A 16,313-nucleotide genomic window follows, 5' to 3' on the forward strand; every position below is an offset into this window, starting at 1 on the left:
AAGTGTAGAGCCGATTGCCATTTACCTTTACAGATATTAATAGTGTGCTTAACAAGTAACAATATTCATTCTCCTTTTAGCGGAGATGCTGCTTACTAATGACATCTCATTGTTTCCCACAGCAGGGACTCATTCTATCTGGGCATAATGACTGAGCTGGCATCAGTTTTTAGGATGTATGTTATCATTATTCATTACAGTATCTCACTGAAGCTTCTCTAGGAGGCAATAAAGAACAAAATGTATGTTTTAAAGACCCACATTTCTCCTCTAAATGCTTGAATTAAGCTGCAGTCTTTGGTGTTCAGAGAATTGAGTTATGTTCTAAAGCAATGCTGCTTTTGGAGTACCTCATGCCTGCGCTGGGCTGTGATTAGCCTCTGAGTTTTCTAATACCATCCATTGATTTTCTGCTACTGTAGCTGCCATTGGATTTTGTGTGTTGGCACAGGGGTTCTATCTTTTACATGAGAGAATGATGAATGGTTTTCCGTGAGGCTCCAGGCACATACTTATTTCCTCTTCAATAAGGACAATTGTCAATATCATTTAAGCAAAGAAAAACTGAGGAACCCAGAATGCTTATGGACCAATTTGGGTTTTCTTTATATTCATTATTGATTCTAACTCCTAAAGTATACGTGTACTATGAAAAGTTAGCAATCTTATTTAGTACTCTTAAATTCTCTTACTCTCATGCTGCAGAAAAAATAAACTTTGTTTTTAAGGTTAAAAATGCATCTTTCATGAAAGTATATTATGAAAGCGATTTCACTCTTGCTTTTGATTGGCTACACAATTGATTTTTAATGAAAACAGACATAAACCAATACTCTACACCAGGCGTCCTCAAACTACGGCCCGCGGGCCACATGCGGCCCGCCGAGGACATTTATCCGGCCCACCGGGTGCCACTGCCTGTCCTGCTTAGCAGCCAACTCGTCCCGGGCCCGCAGTGTGCTTAGGAATTTGTTCATAGTTGTTTTTTTTTTAAACTATAGTCTGGCCCTCCAACGGTCTGAGGGACAGTGAACTGGCCCCCTGTTTAAAAAGTTTGAGGACCCCTGCCTAAACCCACTATAAAAAGTCTCATTATATATAAATGTACAAAAATGTTTTACATTACGTTTAATTAGACAAGGCATGAGGACCACAAGCCACGAGTTTGACATGTTGAGTAAAGTCTGAGATATGGATTCTTGTGCAAGTGATGTATTGAAGTAACCTGGGGTAACACCTGTAACAAATAAGGAAAGCAGACTAGGTCAGTGAAAATCTAGGTACAGGTGTGGGTTGCAGGTGACTTTGTCTGGCCTCAGGCTCATTTCCCAGAGAATCCTGCAATGGAAAGGGTACCACGTAGTTATCCCACCTTGAAGCAAGAGCCCAGCTGTTTGTTTTTTTTACCCTTGTCAGTAAGTCCTTGGTCACAGGCTGCCTGGGAGGCGGTCTGATGTGTCAGCCAGCACTCACAACAGCTGAGAGATGGGTGGATCAGCCTCCACAGAGGATGTGAACAGGACAACATTAGTGTCTGCTGTGCAGGTCAAATTCAGATTCACCATTCTGGTCTAAACATAGATATGCAAAGATTGAACATAGCACCCACTGCATTTAAAATGAGGTTCTGTCAAATGGATATACAGTTGGCTTACCCGAAGTGAGGGATGATTTAAAGTTGTTGTTTCGCATGTAAATTGACAAGAAAAAAAAAATTTGTGGATGGAAATCACCAGGTAGTCTACATTAATTTAATCCACGTTTTGACACGTGTGTCTGTTTTTTCTATAATGTGAATATTCAGTAAACTAAAATATAAAAGTATATATATGCTTGTGTTATTAATTTTTGTTTTTCCAAAAATACTCCCATTAAATGCATTGTAGTGATATTTAATTGTTCTACAGGAAAAGAGAATACAAAATTATCTACTTCCATTCCTCTCAGTTTCATTTAGGAGATGAAAAAGACTAAACAAATAACCCAGTGATTTTCACCTGTGTGCTGCAAGGGGCAAGCTAGTGTGCCACAATAATTTTTAAATCATGCAATACCTGACTATTTAGTTAGGGCACCAGCCTCTTTTCCCTTAGGTTGTGAAAAAAATGACAATAGCCAACACAACAATAGCCATACGGTGTGAATAAATCAAAATTATACCTATTTTTTGTCAGATTAAAAAAAATACATGTTTTTGGTGTGCAAAGAATTTTAGTAATTAGTTTATGTGTGCCATGAAAAATGTTGAAAATTGCTGAAATAGTTTAATGGCTCAAAAAAAAGTAGTAGGTATGACAGTAACTGAAATTTAGTTACACGTTAAAAAAATCTACAAAATGATTTATGGGACAATGAATTTCATAGCTTCTGAAAGTTAGAACTATCATTCTATATCACAGTCCTTAAATGGTACATGAATCTGGGCTTCACACACAAAATCATTCAGAATAAAACTGAATTATATTCTAAAGTAGAGTTAGAAAACTTCTTTTAAAGCAAACCAGATAAGATCTTTCAAATGCATATTTATTTAAAATTATTGTTTTGCTTCATGGAGAGTTACTTTTTAGTGAAAACCTAACTTTATGTCTTTTTTTTCCCCAATTACTTGAGTTTTTAGTTTTATTCTTTTGTTTTTACCTGTAAAAATGTATGGTGTTCTCTTTGCTCAACTTCTCAAATTAAAGGAGTAAGTTTTAGCATATGGTATTTTAAAATGTTATTGATGTCAAATATTCTGACCTGCTGATACCAGAATATGCCATTACTAGTTATTGTAAATGATAGATTCTGGAGTGATTTCAAATCACAACAGGCTAGGGGATGAGTTTGTGCTTTTCAGTCTTTCTCCAAGCAGACGACTCTAATGTATAAATTAGTATCAATCCAGGTTTGCCTTGGCACCTTGGTATTTATTCTACACTGGAATCACTAATATTGATTACAAGTCATATTAAGTTAGACTGATATGCTTCCTTCCATCTTCTTTCCAAAAATAAATTGTGCCAGAAATTCAAGGTTAATGGAAGAAGCTCATTATAATACACCTCTTCTGGGCATTCTTTTCACTTTAGTTAAGTACTTGAGGAAATTAGACAGGTGGTAGCATGCAATATGATACATGAATATACATCTTCAGGCTGAGTCAATGTGAAATTATAAGAACAGGTTAAAGGAAAAGTTATAGTAGGATGTTATGAGCCCAGACTATGCCATAGTCTTTACATCCTAAAAATGGATCTTTCATTGACACCAAGAAAGCATTCATCCAAACTGTGCCTTCAATTTCTACTTGAAATATAAATGAAAATGTATGCTGACAAACTTTAATGTGGTTGGGTATCAACTAGTCAAATTACTTCTTGTCAGTTAGTAGAACCATTTATCATAGTAGCATATTCTATTTTGTGAATCCTTAATATTACCAAACTGTTCCTGTTCCTGAGTTACTAGAATGAGCAATGAATGAGTAACAAAGACCTTTTTATGAAGTTTGCATTGATTCATAAAACCTCAGAAAGAGCACAGGAACAGTTTGGTAATATTAACCAAATGAGCAAGGAATATTCATATTCATTGATGTGCTGTAAAGCACAGACTGGGATCACTTGAAAACTTGCTTGAATTAAACTGAATATGCCTCAGTTAACTCATCCTATCTAATAAAGAGGGAATATGCTAATTGGCCATCACTCCGTCACAAAGATGGCTGCACCCACAGCTGAGGCCAAGTTCCCAAAGGAGCCTTAAGGAGCAATCAGCAGGGACCTGAGGCTACACCCTCCCCCACCCCCGTGGGGCTTGACAGGGGAGCTCAGGCCGCACCCCCCACCCAGGAGGGCTTGACGGGGTACCTCTAGGTGCGCTTCCCCTGCTGGTGCTGGGCTAGGGGACCTCAGGCTGCTCCCCCCGCTCCAGTGCTAGGCTGGCGGACCTCAGGCCGCGCCCCCACCAGGTGGGGCTTGACAGGGGACTTCAGGCCACGCACCCCGCCCCAGCACTGGGCCAGAGGACCTGAGGCTGCTCCCTCCTGCCTGGCTGGGCTTGACAGGGGAACTCAGGCCATGCCCCACACCCTGCGGGGCTTGACGGGGGACCTCAAGGTGCACCCCCAGTGCTGGGTCAGGGAACTCAGGCCGCACCCCTGCCCAGTGGGGCTTGACGGGGGACCTCAGGCTGCACCCCCCAACCAGCAGGGCTTGACAGGGGACCTCAGGCTGCATCCCCCAACCAGTGGGCTTGACAGGGGACCTCAGGCCGCACCCCTCACCTGGCACCAGGGGGACCTGAGGCTTTGCCCCCCTGCCTGGCTGGGCTTAACAGGGGACCTCAGGCCATGCCCCCCACCCAGCGGGGCTTGACGAGGAACCTCAGGCCATGCCCCCCACCCAGCGGGGCTTGACAGGGGATCTCAGGCCATGTCCCACACCTGGCGGGGCTTGATGGAGGACCTCAAGGCATGCCCCCCACCCTGGTCTGGGCTGGGGGACCTCAGGCCACGCCCCCCCATCCTGGCGCCGGGCCAGGGGACCTGAGGCTATGACCCCTGCCTGGCAGGGCTTGACAAGGGTGGGACTGGCCTGGTCTGGATCTAGCCCAGTGGAGGGGGGGGGGGCGGCTGGGTCTGGGTCTCACACAATTTTGAGGTGCATGTGGGTTGGCGGGGACTTGACTCTGGGTCCCGTGGTGAGCCCCAGACTCTGACAGGAGGAAGGTTTTCATAAACATTTTACTAATTTTCTTTCATCTCTGACACTTCTATTATAGAGAAAGGGCAAATAGCAATATTAAATCATTTTCTCTAATTAATCCCCCTTTATCGTGCACGAATTTTGTGCACTGGGTCACTAGTATTTAATATAAAGGTAATAATAGTGCACTTCATTCAGAGTTAATAGATGTAAAATATTTAGAAGAATACTGGGCACATATAGGTATTAGCAACCAATATTCAGCAACTACACTTTTAGTAATAATCCCAAGAAAATGAGTAAGGGTATATGGAAACATTTTTGTTGCAAGGATGTTTAGTGTAGCATTATGACTAAGTGGGAAAAAAATGGAAATAATCTTTATGTCATTACTTTGGGGTTTGAATAAGCTAAATTCTTAAGAGGAAATCCTATTCAGTCATGTAAAATGTCATCATAGAAATGCATTTATATTATAAAATATATTAGTATTGTACCACTGAGATAAATTAGATTAAATGGTATAAGCAAAATGACTTATTTTGTATTAAAATTTATATATGGGAATGTAGCTGTATGGGTAATTTTATCTTATCATATTATATTCTGGATGTTTTTAAAGAAACAGGATTTTTTTTTTTAAGAAAGGAGTAAATCAATTTAAAGTTTTTATAAAACATCAGTCTCTAGTCTGCTAAGTGTTCATGTAGAGTTATACCTCAAAATGTTACCTTTTTGTATAAATAATGTACACCCAGTAAAATATGTGCTACTTGTATGTGAGAAAAATGTTTTCCACAGAAAGTCCTGTTTTAAAATGTAGTAATTATAAAATTCTCTAGAATATGTTTTCCACATTATTAGCCTAAGATAATAATGAGAAATTATTGACTGATTACACTTATGTCTCAAAGCATTAAAAATTCCCCTCTTGCATTACATTTAGCAATCTAGCAAAACAGAAACCTGATAAGGCCCTTAGCTGAGACTAAGAACAACCCCCATTATGGAGCCTAGAATGCTCAATAAGACTGCCTTTTCTTGGCAGAATGAGCAGTGATCTTTAAGAGTACTTGAACTACATTTTTTTGTATTTATAGACATACATAGTATTTGATGATGAACCCCTGAATTTTATATGTATTCTTCTAAAAAATATGAGAATCTTGAATCTTGTTTTACAAAAAATAATATTATTGTCCATAGGAAAAAAACACGGGATGTTTCTAATGGCATTTAAGCACACTTAACATTATTAGAATACATTGAAAAGGCAATTAATACTTCATGGAGTCCAAAGTATACTGGCATTAGTGTCCTATAGAGAGAAAAAAACTTGTAGAATGACCATATCTTAAAGGCAGGGAATGTTATTAAAATAGATGATTTCATCTTGAAACACAGAAAAAAACTCCATCTATGAGAATGTAATAAAATTTCTCAGCATGACACCTCAGAAAGAGCACTAATTTACATGATTATCTCTTATCCAAAAGTTTTATCTACTTTTTATTCATTCATTTACTTATGTATAGTAAAGTATTGCCAGATTAAAAAAAACAAAAACAAAAAAAACAACAAAACACACAGCTTAATGATAGCTAGAATAAAAAACCTAACATGTCACTAGGAGTTTGCTATGAAATCTCAGAGTATACATCTTGCCAGCAGAAAAAGAGCATCTATGCTTTACTTTCCTTAGAAATGAAATTGGAGTAGTATTCCATTGTGTAAATGTATCATAGCTGTTTTATGTACTCACCTACTGATGGGCACTTGGGCTGCTTCTAAATCTTGGCTATTGTAAACAATGTGGCAATGAATGTAGGGGTACATATTTTCTCTCGAATCAGTGTTTCAGCTTTCTTCGGATATATTCCCAGAAGTGGAATTGCTGGGTCATAAGGCAGTTCCATTTTTAATTTTTTTGAGAAAACTCCATGCTCTTTTCCTTAGTGACTGCACCAATCTGCCCTTTGACCAACAGTGCATGAGGGTTCCCTTTTTTTCCCACATCCTCTCCAACACTTGCTATTTGTTGATTTATTGATGATTGTCATACTGACATATGTGAGGTAATACCTCATTGTAGTTTTTATTTGTATCTCTGATTATTAGTGACATTGGGCATTTTTTCATATGTCTATTGACAATCTGTATGTTCTCTTTGGAGAATTGTCTATTCAGATCCTTGCCTGCTTTTTAATCGTATTGTTTGTTTGTTTTTTTTTGGTGTTGAGTTGTATAAGTTCTTTTATATTAACCCCTTATCAGATGTATCATTGGCAAATATGTTCTCCCATTCAGTGGGTTGTCTTTTCACTTTGTTGATGGTTGTTGTTTTTTTTGCTATGCAAAAACTTTTTAGTTTGATGTAGTCCCATTGTTTTTTTCTTTCAGTTTCCTTGCCCGAGGAGACATATCAGAAAAAATATCACTACAGGAAATGTCTGAGATTTTACTGCTTATGAATTTTTATGGTTTTGAGTTTTGCGTTACTTCTTTAATTAATTTTGAGTTTATGCTTGTGTAAGTTGTAAGAAGGTGGTCTGATTTCATTTTTTTGTATCTATCTGTCCACGCATGCACTATGCTAAGTGAAATAAGGCAATCAGAGAAAGACAAATACCATATGATTTTGCTTCTATGTGTAATCTAATGAACAAACTAAACAAAATAGAAACATATTCATAGATACAGACAGCTGTTAGAGGGGGAGGAGTTGGGGGCTGGTGATATAGGTAAGGAGATTAAAAAAAAAAAAACCACCTCATAGACACAGCAATATGGTGCTTACCAGAGGGAAAGGGAGGTGAGGGAGGAATAAGAGGGTAAAGGGGTTGTAAATGGGTAAATGGTGATGAAGGAGACTTTATTTTGAGTGGTGAACACAAAATGCAATATACAGATGATGTATTATAGAAATGTACACATGAAACCTATATAATTTTATTAACCAATGTTACCCCCACAAAATTAAAAAAAAAAATTTTAAAGAAATAAAATTGGATACAACCAATAAAAAGAGAAGGAAGATAGTAAAAACAGAAAGCCAATGCTTACTGATGAATTAAAAAGTTTGATTCTGGTGAAAATGCAAATATCAGGTAATTTCCTAAAGTTTAAAACATTTCCTGCTCTTAGTCTTCTCCCCTATCCCAACCCCGAATTCGAATATGGTTGGCTGACGAATGCACACAGTACTTTTAGATGCCAAATACCTGGAAGCACATGTCAGGCATGATTACTAACAGCCTACGCAACATGCCAATTTCCCCCACAGGAGCTCTGGGATTATGTACTTGTTGTTAGTCCTCAGTGCCAACAAACCATGTTTAGCACACAAATAGAAGAGGAGCCCTTCTCAGATCGAATCACACATTTCTAATCTAGTACATGACTTTGTTTTGTGTTTATATACCTTGTATTTCAGAAACAGGTTTATATTTACCTAAGGGAAAAATAAAAAGAGGAAGAGGCTGTGTCTGATTATATATTATTCTGGGATTAATTCCCAGAAATTATATACTGAAACTGAAAATCTGTTCTAAAAACTATAATTTCCAGACAGTCAGATGGGCAAAATATCATTTTGTAATTAATTCACTTACTCAAAAACAGATCAGGAACATTTTTTTTCTACCCATCTTTTAATGATTATAATCTAATATTTAATTGCCTGCTCAGTTCCTTTCTCCCTAAACATAACCTTCCTTCACACAAGTACAAAAATCTGGAAAACCCTCCTCTGGATTACTTGCTTCTTTTAATGATTAATAATTCATGAATTAGTACTGATGGGGAATATAAGACATTTTTTTTGGGGGGGGGGGTTGCAATCTGAATCTGTGCCAGTAACCTGCCTTCTAAAGCACACTCTTGCTAGCTGATAATTAACCCCATTGATGCCTGTCCTGCCTTGCAGAACCTGTTTCCCAGAATACTCCCATTTTACAGAGGCCATAAACCATGAACCATACACAACCCCTGAAGGGGGTTATCAGTGCTGGTACCAGGCCAGGCCTTTGGGTGTAATCTGACATCCTCCATCCCAACACACTGGGCTTTTGGCAAAGCCCGCAAAAGGTCCAGAAGCCTGCCATATTTGGGGGACAAAGAAACCAAAGGGTATAAAGGGAAAGCTTCCCCCATATTCACTCACTCAGGCTTTGGAGAAACAGACTCCCCTGAGTCACCACACTAGTACATCTGAAAAGAAAGGGTTCTTCCTGAATCTCTGAGTACTTCTTGTGTATTTTCCAGTCAACTGGTAAATTCTGTAACAGTACCTTCTTTATTAAATTTTAAAAAAATGGATAACATTATAATGTTTTCTTATCACCACCTACTCTAGCTTTCATAATTCATATTTCATGTTTTGCTAAATTTTCAAATTATGTAAATATAATGGGTCCCACTTTATGGATTTATGTTAGTGAGTTAAAACCCAGTTATCAATATATTTGTAAATCATCACTTATTGGAATTTCTATTTTTATGTGTAGAGTCTGAAATCAAGTTGGTTGAAATAGAAATAAACTTGTTGATTTCTTCTGAAATATTTACCATATATCTTTATTTCACTTGAACATTTTGAAATCTAATAAACAATTGTTAAGCTTAAAAGTATCAGAGAAAGTAGAATAAATCAAAGCAAAAGCAAACCTTCTCTCTCTTACCTTATTATTATTGCTTTTTTATTCTATCAATTTAAATTTCTCTGCTCACATTCATGTAGCTGACCTTGAGTTATTTACTTAAATTATATTACCTTCAAATTCTTCATCTGTTAAGTGGAATATGTACCTGTGTTGTTGAAAGACTAAATTAGATGGGATATGTGAAGTAGCAAGCACACTGTAGACTTTACTAAATTCTGGTCAACATCTTTTATTTCTCCTTTTCGTCATATTAACCCTTATCTCCCTCTCCCTGACTCATGCAGCTCTAGATGCAATGTCAAATGTGTGTGGGGGTTTTAAGCCTAGGTATGTTTACTCTTCTGCAGATTTACTTTCCTGAATACTGGTCAAAGGGCTACGATTTCATGAACAGTCATGGATAGTAAAGAAATCTTGCTTTAAAAGATTTGTGTTTGATATAATTGATATAATTCAAAGTTAGTCTTATTTGGTAATTCAGTATTCTGATTTGTTTGTTTTGTTTGTTTTCTTGGTGTCCCACTTACCTTGTGACTAACTGCAAACAACTAGATGGCTTTTGTATGAATATAAAAAAGCTTCAAACACTTCTATCTCCATGGCTTGAAAGTTCCTAGCACCTATGGGAAATGACACACTGAACAGATAATAGATGTAGTTTTTATTCATTATCTAGGTGATATTAAAGGTACCAGTTGTACAACTATAAAAACAACCCATATTTCAAAGGCTAGGACTATGCATTTTTTTTTCTTAAACAAGAGTCAATATCTAAATGTGGTCATATCAGTTAGAAAGACAACAATAATATAATTTCAACCTTCTCTCAATATCACATTTTCTTCTAAGATAAATAAAATGGGGGGCATAAGAATGGACTTGTGTTATTAACTGTGTGACTCTGAAGAATTTAGTGAAACCCCTTGACTTGAGTTTTTGGTTCTGCAATCTGGGGTAAGAACAACACATCATGGTTGGTTTTATGATTATTAAATAACATAATGTCAAGTACTTGGAAGATTGTCAGTGTGCAATAAATGGTAAAGTAAGTAAAATAAAATACACAAAAACAACATAAGGACAATAATCTAGTATCCTGAAGTTAAATATGTAGATATTTGATTATTCTGACACTTAAAATGTTTCAGGAAATGACTGCCAAAATTTCCATTTGTCCATTTTGGTTTTAAATTTTGAAAGAATAGTCAGAAATTAAAAAAACAACAACAATTTTTATTGAACATAGGACTGTGCTTGATGTATGTATAATATTGCTTGATTTTCCATGGAGAATGGCAGAAAAATGCCAAGATCCCATGAAAATTGCTGCACTCTTGAGCACCAGACACATTCTTCTCTGAAAGTAGAGGTCTAAAATTTTAATGACTATATAACTCTATGATATTTCTAAAATGCATTAAAATTTAACTTCCTGAATTATTATGGTTCATTTGGGGATTATTCCAACTATGTTTTGTGTTCTGTATTTATAATATCATGTCAATGATTCGAATTTAAAAGTAGAATGAATAATTATTAACACTGTACCAAAAAGTCTTTATTAGCTTAAATATCAGCAGTTGCTTACCAGGTGGGTATGTGTTGCTTCTGAAAAATAAAAATAGAAATAGTAATTGGAAAGTTAATTACTGTACAAATCTATGTGTTGGAAAGAAAAATTCATCTCACACTTCTAGATGTTAATTTGTCTTCTTTGTTTGAAATTTGATATTGAACAGAGCAAAAGTTGAAAAATTAGAAAAATAAGATTTAAATGACATTCAAGAACTTTATATTAACCTTACTAAAGTTATCAAAAGTTACTTTTTAAATTTTTATTCTATCAGAGAGTGTTTGTTTTGTCATACAACTGCACCACAAAATTGCCAAAGGAACAAATCTATACCAATGATTATTTCTACAATCATTTTGGAATGATTATTGAAATACTTTCACATGTGTAGTTTTCATCTCTCAAACTATAGTGAAATTATAAGCTCCTCAAGTCAGAAATAATAGATAATACTATTTACATACTACCTACTCTTAACCACATCCCAGATTCTGGCTTTCTACTAAATTATTGTTGATCTTGTCTTTTCCATTTATATTATCAGCTGTTATATCAGTGAACTGTATTAATTACTCCATTATGTTGACATGGGATTTGATCAAACCACATTATATTGATGATAAGAGATGAATTCAGTAACCTTGGAGGCCCCACTCCTCCACTTTTGATAATGAGCAGGAAGGCAAGAGCCCTTCAGTAGACTAGGGCATCTCACTGAAGAACTGGCTGATGAGAGACATTGAGCTCTGGGGGCTCAGTCTTGTTATCAAGACTTTTTTCTTCACAAGAGGGTTCTTGTTCTTATACCTTTATTCTGATATCCTCCGGCGGCTGTTTCCTTTAATAGGAGGTTCCCTCACCAGGAGCTCTTTATGGTGGTGCATCCAGTCCAGACAGTGGCTGCTCTGTTTCCTCTGGCCTTAATACCATGTGCCTTGATACTTCCATGCTCATAAGTTTTCTCTCAATAAAACTTATTTCACATTTATTCTACATCAGGGTAATAGGTAGATGTGCACATCTGTGCCTTGTTTGCATGACAAAGAATATAGAAGCCTATTACTCAAAGTGTAATATGAAAGAACACCTCACACAACTTACTGGTAAATGGTAAAGGGAAAAGGGACAAAGTCTTATATGTAAAATACCTGCATATAATTCTGTTTTGAAGAACCAGATTTCTTCAAAATGCTATTATACTACTTAGTTGAGCATATACTAAAAATTCTTTCAATTGGATCAATGCTTTTAAAATAGAAAAGTAGCGTTAACATTTTAATGAGGCAGGACAGAATGTTACTATACTAATTGAAGTCCTTCAAGATTTTAGTTTATATATTTACACTGAGTGGCCAGATTATTATGATCTCTGAACACATAATAATCTGGCCACTCAGTATATATACATATACATATATATATATATTAGAGGCCCGGTGCATGAATTCGTGCATGGGTGGGATCAGGCCAGCCTGGCCAGGGGGAGGGGACACGGGCGGTTGGCCAGCCTGCCTGCTGGTTGAACTCCTAGTCAAGGGGACAATTTGCATATTAGCCTTTTATTATATAGGATATACACTGAGTGGCCAGATTATTATGCATTCAGGGATCATAATAATCTGGCCACTCAGTGTATATATTTTAGTAGAGCATGCTACCAGCACACTTTTATAACTTTTAAAATTTTTTTTATTTTATTGTTTAAAGTATTACAAATAGTAGTACATATGTCTTCTTTTTTTCCCCCATTGACCTTCCCCTGGCCTCGCCTATCCCCATTTTATAAATTTTTTCACGAAATACATTACAAACATTATCCTTTTCTCATAAACATAACTTATAAAGTATACATTATTTCAGCACACAGAAAATACTTATTGTAGGGACAGTTTATTTACAAAAAGTTTTAGTAAAGTCTAGCACAGCCACTAATAATGTTGACATTTTAAGCTGTAGAATAATTGGCCCAAATTATTTCCTTTTGTCTTACTCCTTGTACAATTTATTTAAATGAACCGTATTTGAGGGGAAAATGTGAGTGGTTTTGAGAGATGTTTGGAATTTTCTGCCATGGATATTTACATAGGAAAACAGATTGAAGAGAAGTATTTCTTTAGATGGCTGAAGTTTTTCTCTTGAGAGCAAAGGCCACTCCATGTCTACAATCTAGTGATGGATCTCTGACAAGGGAATACAGAATCTCACTTAATGTTACAGATCTTTTGTGATTTTAAACACTGTAAGTCTAATATAAAAATTGAATGAATCTACCCATCATTTTGGGTACATTACAGACTGTTTCCAACTGGGAACCTGAGGGACTATATGAGCTATTGACTGAATCACTTTCAAAGGCAGTGATTGCATCCAAATTCCCTAATAGTATATTCAGAACTCCTTGATATGGTGCCACTGTCACTTGCATCCGCGCTCTTTAGGAGAATTACACTAGATTACACAAAATATGCTCTATTATTCATTATGGCTGTGCTTTTTCCCAGGCTTTTCATTCTTTCAAGAATCCTGTGTTTCTCTTTCCTACCATCTTCTTTCTCACTTATTGCCTGCCTGTCATCCCAGGCCCAGTGCAAAAGCTGTTTCTTCTCTAAAACTTCCATTCACCTCTTCTGAGCCATCATTGCACTTCACAGGCCTCACACAGAATTCCTCATGTTCTACAATCTACAATGGATGGTGAAACTTATGTTTATTTCCCTTTACTCGTTTGGGAGGGTTCTGATGGCATTTATCCTGTATCTCACAACATAAGCCCCACAGCCTTAAATGTAGTGTTGTTCAATCATTGTTGATTCACTTGAATATGATTAATTATTAGGTGGCAGAGAACATGGAATGATTGCTATGGCTATGAAATGTTAAGTGTCATAGAAATGATAAATTGGATGATTATATTCAATACATAGGACTGACTTTATCTTGGTAGGGATTTTGTTTTAAGACAAATGGAACCTTGAAAACATTACTAACCATTCTATTGATCTATTAAAAACAATATTATTTCTTCTACAAAAAATTAAAATATCACAAATAAATAAAATCCAAAATTATCCTCAGATCTTATTTTAATCTCTTCTTCTAGAACTTCCATGGGTTTGCATTTCTTTCATTTTGTCTTTCCCAGTCTTACCTTATAAAAAAATCCAAATAAATGCAATCATTTCCATGAGAGTGGCAATTTCAGAGCCAATATATTTGAATTGGGTGATAGTTAGTTAGTGTTGTAATTAGGTATAAGAGATTGAGCAGGTTAGGTCTGGTTCTGTCCTGCTCTATCTACTTATTCTATAATCCTGGACACATTACTTATCTTGGCTCAACTTCAGTTTGCTAATCAATAAAATGTAGGGAAAGGATCCTACCCCTTAGGGTCTTTATGAGGATTAAAAGAGAATGTAAGTGTTTAATAACTACAATGTTTTTCTATTGCAGAGCCACATTTTTACTTTCTCTACCTACAGCAAATTTTTTTTAACCCCTTCATGTTTCAGGCAGATGAACATGATTTTAGCTTGCAAGATTTTCATCAATGGAAAATTTATTTATTAAATCAGAAGGTTCCCTTTTGGGAAACAAAATGGAAAGCATAAGCAATAGTGTTTAATGTTTACTTTATGCCATTAATTCTTTGTCCCACATTCTGGGAATTAATGATTTTCAAACTACAGGCAGTCCTCGGTTCCATGGGAGATCCATTCCTATGGTGACATAACGCGATTTTTGCCATAAGTGGGAACCCACCTACATAAGCACCTACGTCACTCATATGGAGCACATCCACAGCAGTAATGAAGTGAAACAGTAAAAAAATTTAAAAGAAAGATAACAATTCCTGACCTTTACTTGTGGCAAATAAATAATAAAAAACATAAAGCACACATGTACATACGTCGAAATGATGGAACTTCTTTTTTTATAAATGAATGGGAGATGGTGACATAACCATGAAATGACTAATGTCCAGTCCGACGTAACCCATGGACTGCCTGTAGTCAGGAAAGAGTGGTAAAACACAAAGAAACATTTTTTTTCTAGTTCTATTATTTGAGTAGGATCTCTTCCACTATGCATTCCAGAAATAAAATAATTAGGCATATTCTTGTCTGTAATCTAGAGGATAATGTGGATAATGTATGTTATTTAGTAATCTGAAGCCTTTTAATTATATTCAAAATTCTGACATAGCAATTCTGTTACCTCATACATATCATTAGATAGATTTGTGCTTGACTGAATTGCTTGGAGGCATCTTTGTATATATTGAGAAATATACCTTCAATTAATGACATAATACACAATCTGATGAAAAATTTTCTTGAGAAACAACAATTATTTTACGTGTGTGTTTGGTAAATTGTGGTATAAACGGACTCAGGCTAAAGCAATTATTAAAGAGGAAAAAACAGAAAGAGGGCTGTGAAGACGTGTTGGGAGGAAGCCGGAGCGGGACCTGCTGGGCCGGCGACATGGAACCGCTGTACCAGCAAACGCACAAGCACATCCCCCAGATCCAGTCTCCCATGGGACGCCTGGAGACGGCAGACAAGCAGTCTGTGCACTTAGTAGAAAACAAAATCCAAGCAAGCATAGACCAGATATTCAGCCAGCTAGAACGCCTGGAGATTTTATCCAGCAAGGAGCCCCCCAACAAAAGACAGAATGCCAAACTTCATGTTGACCAGTGAAAGTATGATGTCCAGCACCTGCAGAGTGCTCTCAGAAACTTCCAGCATCTGCGATACACAAGGGAGCAGTAGGAGAGACAGGGAGAGGATCTTCTGTCTCGCACCTTCACCCCCAACGACTCTGCCACCACCATACCAATGGATAAATCACTGCAGTTTAACTCCTCCCTCCAGAAAATTCACCAAGGCATGGATGACCTCATTGGAAGCGGGCACAGTATTCTGGAGGGACTGAGGGCCTAGGGAATGACCTTGACGGGGACTCAGAAGAGGATCCTTGACATTGCCAACATGCTGTGCTCACCCAACACAGTGATGCGGCTCATCGAGGAGCGGGCTTCCCAGGACAAGTGCTTTATGATTGGGGGGATGCTGCTCACCTGTGTGGTCATGTTCTTCGTGGTGCAGCACCTGACATGAACCAGCTAAGCCCAGCAGCTGGACAACGTTCCCACTGCAGGAGCGTGTGTGACTGTGTATGTTGTGTGAAAGAGAGAAGGGGGACCCAGAGGCCATGTTTTGAAATGTATGTCCATCTTAACTGTGAAAACCACTCAGAAGTAATTGTGATCTGTAACCTAGTGAGCGTTTCAAACCTGCTCTGTTTGTAACATCTTGGTGGGGATGCGAGTGCTACTAAGATTCACAATGGGTAGGAAAAATAAAAAAGAGGAAAAAAACATGA

At 37.1% G+C, this 16,313-nt stretch overlaps 1 pseudogene across 1 annotated transcript; it reads left to right on the forward strand.

The window, feature by feature from the left end:
* The first annotated feature begins 15,356 nt into the window (after positions 1 to 15,356).
* On the forward strand, positions 15,357 to 16,048 carry LOC308246157 (Golgi SNAP receptor complex member 2-like; annotated as a pseudogene). Its single transcript has one exon. The product of its transcript is annotated as a Golgi SNAP receptor complex member 2-like (transcript).
* Positions 16,049 to 16,313: the final 265 nt, after the last annotated feature.

Source organism: Plecotus auritus (genome assembly GCF_963455305.1).
Source record: "Plecotus auritus genome assembly, chromosome: 1".
Taxonomy (NCBI): Eukaryota; Metazoa; Chordata; class Mammalia; order Chiroptera; family Vespertilionidae; genus Plecotus; species Plecotus auritus.